Genomic DNA, 6,462 nt, shown 5'->3' with positions numbered 1-6,462 from the left:
CGTGCGGCTTTCTGCCGCCCGTCCCTCTAAGAAGCGCTGCGTTCGCCAACCGACTGGCCCGGGCGCGACGGCGTGCCGCCGCCGGGCTCGCGCGGGCCGAGCCGACCGAGTCACCGCCGCCGCTCCGCAACCGACGCCGCAACCACGCCGCGTGCGAACCGCCATCCCAGACCAACCCGCACACCAACCCGCGAGGAGCGGAGCACGAAAGGCTGCTAAGAAGGCAGTTGCCGGACGCGGCCGCAGCGCCGGACGCGAAGGAGAGCGGCGGCAACGGCAAGCACGGGCCGCGCGCGGAGCTACCGACGATGGCTTCGGCGCCGCCTCGCTACCGGAAAAGCACTAATCGACGCGCTAGTTAGCAGGCCGGAGTCTCGTTCGTTATCGGAATCAACCAGACGGATCGCTCCACCAACTAAGAACGGCCATGCACCACCACCCACCGAATCGAGAAAGAGCTATCGATCTGTCAATCCTACCGGTGTCCGGACCGGGTGAGTTTTCCCGTGTTGAGTCAAATTAAGCCGCAGGCTCCACTCCTGGTGGTGCCCTTCCGTCAATTCCTTTAAGTTTCTGTTTTGCAACCATACTCCCCCCGGAACCGACTATGGTTTCCCGCGCAGGCTCCCCGCCGGGTCATCGAAGCGAACGCCGGCGGAGCGCCAGTCGGCATCGTTTACGGTCGGAACTACGACGGTATCTGATCGTCTTCGAACCTCCGACTTTCGCTCTTGATCGAGGAAAACGTGCTTGCCACACGCCGTCGCTGCAGTGCGTCTTGCGACGATCCAAGAATTTCACCTCTAACGTCGCAATACGAGTGGCCCCGATCGCTCCCTTCGATCATTGCCTCGTCGTGAACGGAGACCGACGGATGACGCGCGGACGAGGCCATTTTCCATCATTCCATGCTTTTCGTATGCAAGCCGGCGGGGCTCGCTCTGAGCACTCTAATTTTTTCACAGTGAACGTACCGGCCGCCTCGGACACTCGGCGAAGAGCACCCTCGGAGGAACCGTGCGGGCCGAAACGACCGGGAGGTGGACGCGCTACCGAAACGCGTGCGAGCGGCGATGCCCCGGGCGACGCTCGACCCCCGTTTGTTTCCCCCGAAAACACCGCGTACCGCCGCAAGCGACGGAGGAGACGGCAGCGGCGGCGGCAGCAGCGACGACGGCGGCGAGGCCGAACGATCGCGTGCCGATGCCGACCGACCGACCGACCGACCGACCGAGAGGACGGAAGCGGAAGCTACGGAGGCGGGTGACGGGCTACCGGAGAGACCGTCGCAGCGACGATGCGCGCAGAGCTCCGCGGCCCGACCGCGCACGCACCGGCGAATAGGGCCGGGAGTGCGAACGGACGACCGAAGCGGACGCGCGCGAGGCACGCCCGCGACGGCGCCGTCGCCCCGAACGTGCTGGGGCACGTTTTCGAGACCCGAATTCCGACTACGAGCTTTTCAAACGCAACAATTTTAATATACGCTACCGGAGCTGGAATTACCGCGGCTGCTGGCACCAGACTTGCCCTCCGGTCGATCCTCGTTAACGGATTTGAAGTGTACTCATTCCGATCGCGGGGCCTCGACAGAGTCCCGCGTCGTTATTTTTCGTCACTACCTCCCCGTGCCGGGAGTGGGTAATTTGCGCGCCTGCTGCCTTCCTTGGATGTGGTAGCCGTTTCGCATGCTCCCTCTCCGGAATCGAACCCTGATTCCCCGTTACCCGTTGCCACCACGGTCGGCACTTACCGGGCCGTCGACAGTTGATAGGGCGGACTCGCGGGGGACCCGTCGCGCGAAGGCTAGTCGATACTAGCCCGTGCGATCGTACTGACAGTTATCCAGAGTCACCAAAATCGAAGGGGCGTGAAGCCGACGCACGCCTAGACCCGCGCGCGTGCGAAGCACGGCGACGGCGGCTGCTGCGACGGCCCGTACGCGTCGGTCTCAGTCTAATATTTGCGCCGCGACCAATGCGGAAGGCCGACCGTATCGTCGCGACCGGCGGCGGCGGGAACTGGCGAGCAGTCCCGGAACCAACCCGGCCGAGCGGGCGCCGGCGACGACCGGCAGCGGCTGGGACGACGCCGAGCACGCGGAGGCGCTGCGGCGACGAAGACCGCTGCTGCTGCCGGAAGCCGTTTTTCGGCCCGACGCCCGGGTGCGACCTGCGATCGCGGCTTCGGTTGCATGTATTAGCTCTAGAATTGCCACAGTTATCCACTCTCCTCGCGGTGAGGAATACGGTCCCGAGGATTAGGTCCGGTTCCTGAGCCATTCGCGGTTTCACCATTCGTTTACGGCATGAACTTACACTTGCATGGCTTAAGCTTTGAGACAAGCATATGACTACTGGCAGGATCAACCAGGTATCGTCGTCGTCGTCGTCGTCGTCGTCGCTGTAGTAGCGTCACCGTCGCGTCGGTCGGCTGAGAGCGGAAGTCGAGGCGGATGTCGAGGCGGAAGTCCCGCTGCTGCCATCGCCGCCGCCGCCGCGCGGAGAGCAAACGAAAGCGAAGAGGAGGAGGAGGAGGAGCCTGAAAAATCGCGGCCGCCGCTGCTGCTGCTGCGGTAGCCGTTCGTTCGTACGTACGTTACGCGTCCTAATCCGCCGCTCTGCTGTAGCAGCGGAAAAGCGCGCCAGACGGAAGAAAAAGAGTTCGCCGAGTAGAAACGGTTTGCGATCCGACTGCCGCACACCGGGCCGCTGCGGTAGGACGGGCGCCGGTGCGGGTTGAAGAAGCGAGGCGGTTTCTGGCTGCTGCTGCTGCCGCCGCCGCCGCCACGCGAGAAGGACGACGAGCGGGGAAGCGAGCGAGCCGAAACGATTGCGACAGCACGGGCTGCGGTCAACGAGAAGCGTGTGTGCGATGACGAAAACGGCGTTGTCGGCAGCCGCCGAACGAGCCAAAGCAACGACGATGCCGGGATGGGCGAGCGCGAGGAGATTGCGGGGGGGGGCACCACCGCCGCGAAACCCGGAGTTGTAGCCACGGTTGTTGATCCGTCCCGGTCTAGCGGGACGAACACACAGCACCGCTCTCTTTCGGTGACGTCGCGTCGCCTGTGGCGGATCGGGAAGCGACAACTAGCCCGTCCGCCGCGCCGGCGGCGACGCGACACGAGGTCAGCGGCGTAACCTGACCGGGTCCTCGAAGACGACGTCGACGAGGCCGCGGGTCGGCGAGGAGGAGGAGGATACCGATCGGTCGATGGTGACAGCACGAACAGGCGGGCAGGCGGCTGTCGGCGGGGCGAGCGAGCGAGCGAGCGAGCGAGCGAATCTGACGCGGCGCACTGTATTCGGGCGGACGCAGGCTGGGTGAAAACTGCGCGGTCGGCAGCTGCCAGAGAGAGAACGAGAAGGAAGCATAACGACAGCGGAAACGATTTGCGGGCTTCGTTCACCGCTGATGACGCCGCCGCTTCTACTTGCTCGTTGCTCGGCTGAGGCTGAGGCTGCACTGTTAGAGGGCCGACGATTGCGAGGAGGCCCGGCCGCGGCTTACGAAACCGGCTGGATGGCGCCGGAAAGGCGAGGAGGAGGCGACGACGACGACGACGGCGATGTTGGCCGGCCGACGCCAGGAAGGAAGACGAGAGAGATATTGATGTTCGTGGAGCCGCAAAGCGTGCAGCACCGTCGGCCTAGCGCACTGTATTCGGGCGGACGCAGGCTGGGTGAAAACTGCGCGGTCGGCAGCTGCCAGAGAGAGAACGAGAAGGAAGCATAACGACTTGCGGGCTTCGTTCACCGCTGATGACGCCGCCGCTTCTACTTGCTCGTTGCTCGGCTGAGGCTGAGGCTGCACTGTTAGAGGGCCGACGATTGCGAGGGGGCCCGGCCGCGGCTTACGAAACCGGCTGGATGGCGCCGGAAAGGCGAGGAGGAGGCGACGGCGACGACGGCGATGTTGGCCGGCCGACGCCAGGAAGGAAGACGAGAGAGATATTGATGTTCGTGGAGCCGCAAAGCGTGCAGCACCGTCGGCCTAGCGCACTGTATTCGGGCGGACGCAGGCTGGGTGAAAACTGCGCGGTCGGCAGCTGCCAGAGAGAGAACGAGAAGGAAGCATAACGACAGCGGAAACGATTTGCGGGCTTCGTTCACCGCTGATGACGCCGCTTCTACTTGCTCGTTGCTCGTTGCTCGGCTGAGGCTGCACTGTTAGAGGGCCGACGATTGCGAGGGGGCCCGGCCGCGGCTTACGAAACCGGCTGGATGGCGCCGGAAAGGCGAGGAGGAGGCGACGACGGCGACGACGGCGATGTTGGCCGGCCGACGCCAGGAAGGAAGACGAGAGAGATATTGATGTTCGTGGAGCCGCAAAGCGTGCAGCACCGTCGGCCTAGCGCACTGTATTCGGGCGGACGCAGGCTGGGTGAAAACTGCGAGGTCGGCAGCTGCCAGACAGAGAACGAGAAGGAAGCACAAAGACAGCGGAAACGATTTGCAGGCCTCGTTCACCGCTGCTACTTGCTCGTTGCTTGTTGCTCGTTGCTCGGCTGAGGCTGCACTGTTAGAGGGCCGACGATTGCGAGGGGGCCCGGCCGCGGCTTACGAAACCGGCTGGATGGCGCCGGAAAGGCGAGGAGGAGGCGACGACGACGGCGATGTTGGCCGGCCGACGCCAGGAAGGAAGACGAGAGAGATATTGATGTTCGTGGAGCCGCAAAGCGTGCAGCACCGTCGGCCTAGCCCACTGTATTCGGGCGGACGCAGGCTGGGTGAAAACTGCGCGGTCGGCAGCTGCCAGAGAGAGAACGAGAAGGAAGCATAACGACAGCGGAAACGATTTGCGGGCTTCGTTCACCGCTGATGACGCCGCCGCTTCTACTTGCTCGTTGCTCGGCTGAGGCTGCACTGTTAGAGGGCCGACGATTGCGAGGGGGCCCGGCCGCGGCTTACGAAACCGGCTGGATGGCGCCGGAAAGGCGAGGAGGAGGCGAGGAGGAGGCGACGACGACGACGGCGATGTTGGCCGGCCGACGCCAGGAAGGAAGACGAGAGAGATATTGATGTTCGTGGAGCCGCAAAGCGTGCAGCACCGTCGGCCTAGCGCACTGTATTCGGGCGGACGCAGGCTGGGTGAAAACTGCGCGGTCGGCAGCTGCCAGAGAGAGAACGAGAAGGAAGCATAACGACAGCGGAAACGATTTGCGGGCTTCGTTCACCGCTGATGACGCCGCCGCCGCTTCTACTTGCTCGTTGCTCGTTGCTCGGCTGAGGCTGCACTGTTAGAGGGCCGACGATTGCGAGGGGGCCCGGCCGCGGCTTACGAAACCGGCTGGATGGCGAGAGAGATATTGAGGTTCGGCGGAAGAATCGTGGACGCGCCGGCCGTGTAGAATCAATCGAGCGGCGGGTTAAGCGGGTCCGACCGTCAGCAGAAAGGAGAGGCGAGGACATCCCTTCCGGTCGGAGTGCTTGGCGTAGGCGAGGAAGAGGAGGAGGAGGATACCGATCGGTCGATGGTGACAGCACGAACAGGCGGGCAGGCGGCTGTCGGCGGGCGAACGAGCGAATCTGACGCGGCGCGGGGCGCGGAACGACGGCGTCAGCGAGGGCGAGGGGCTCGTTACGAGGCGGCGGGCGAGTGGTCGGCGGAAGAATCGTGGACGCGCCGGCCGTGTAGAATCAATCGAGCGGCGGGTTAAGCGGGTCCGACCGTCAGCAGAAAGGAGAGGCGAGGACATCCCTTCCGGTCGGAGTGCTTGGCGTAGGCGAGGAAGAGGAGGAGGAGGAGGAGGATACCGATCGGTCGATGGTGACAGCACGAACAGGCGGCCAGGCGGCTGTCGGCGGGCGAACGAGCGAGCGAATCTGACGCGGCGCGGGGCGCGGAACGACGGCGTCAGTCGAGGGCGAGGGGCTCGTTACGAGGCGGCGGGCGGGTGGTCGGCGGAAGAATCGTGGACGCGCCGGCCGTGTAGAATCAATCGAGCGGCGGGTTAAGCGGGTCCGACCGTCAGCAGAAAGGAGAGGCGAGGACATCCCTTCCGGTCGGAGTGCTTGGCGTAGGCGTGGAAGAGGAGGAGGAGGATACCGATCGGTCGATGGTGACAGCACGAACAGGCGGGCAGGCGGCTGTCGGCGGGCGAACGAGCGAGCGAATCTGACGCGGCGCGGGGCGCGGAACGACGGCGTCAGCGAGGGCGAGGGGCTCGTTACGAGGCGGCGGGCGGGTGGTCGGCGGAAGAATCGTGGACGCGCCGGCCGTGTAGAATCAATCGAGCGGCGGGTTAAGCGGGTCCGACCGTCAGCAGAAAGGAGAGGCGAGGATATCCCTTCCGGTCGGAGTGCTTGGCGTAGGCGAGGAAGAGGAGGAGGAGGATACCGATCGGTCGATGGTGACAGCACGAACAGGCGGGCAGGCGGCTGTCGGCTGTCGGCGGGCGAACGAGCGAATCTGACGCGGCGCGGCGCGGAACGACGGCGTCAGCGAGGGCGAGGGGCT

General features: G+C 64.8%; 1 pseudogene; it reads right to left on the bottom strand.

The window, feature by feature from the left end:
* On the bottom strand, nucleotides 1-2,376 carry LOC149128955 (small subunit ribosomal RNA; annotated as a pseudogene; the record flags this gene model as incomplete).
* Nucleotides 2,377-6,462: the final 4,086 nt, after the last annotated feature.

Source organism: Octopus bimaculoides, unplaced genomic scaffold, assembly GCF_046866305.1.
Source record: "Octopus bimaculoides isolate indiv1 unplaced genomic scaffold, ASM4686630v1 contig311, whole genome shotgun sequence".
Lineage (NCBI taxonomy): Eukaryota > Metazoa > Mollusca > Cephalopoda > Octopoda > Octopodidae > Octopus > Octopus bimaculoides.
This window is presented reverse-complemented; position numbering and strand designations above follow the sequence as displayed.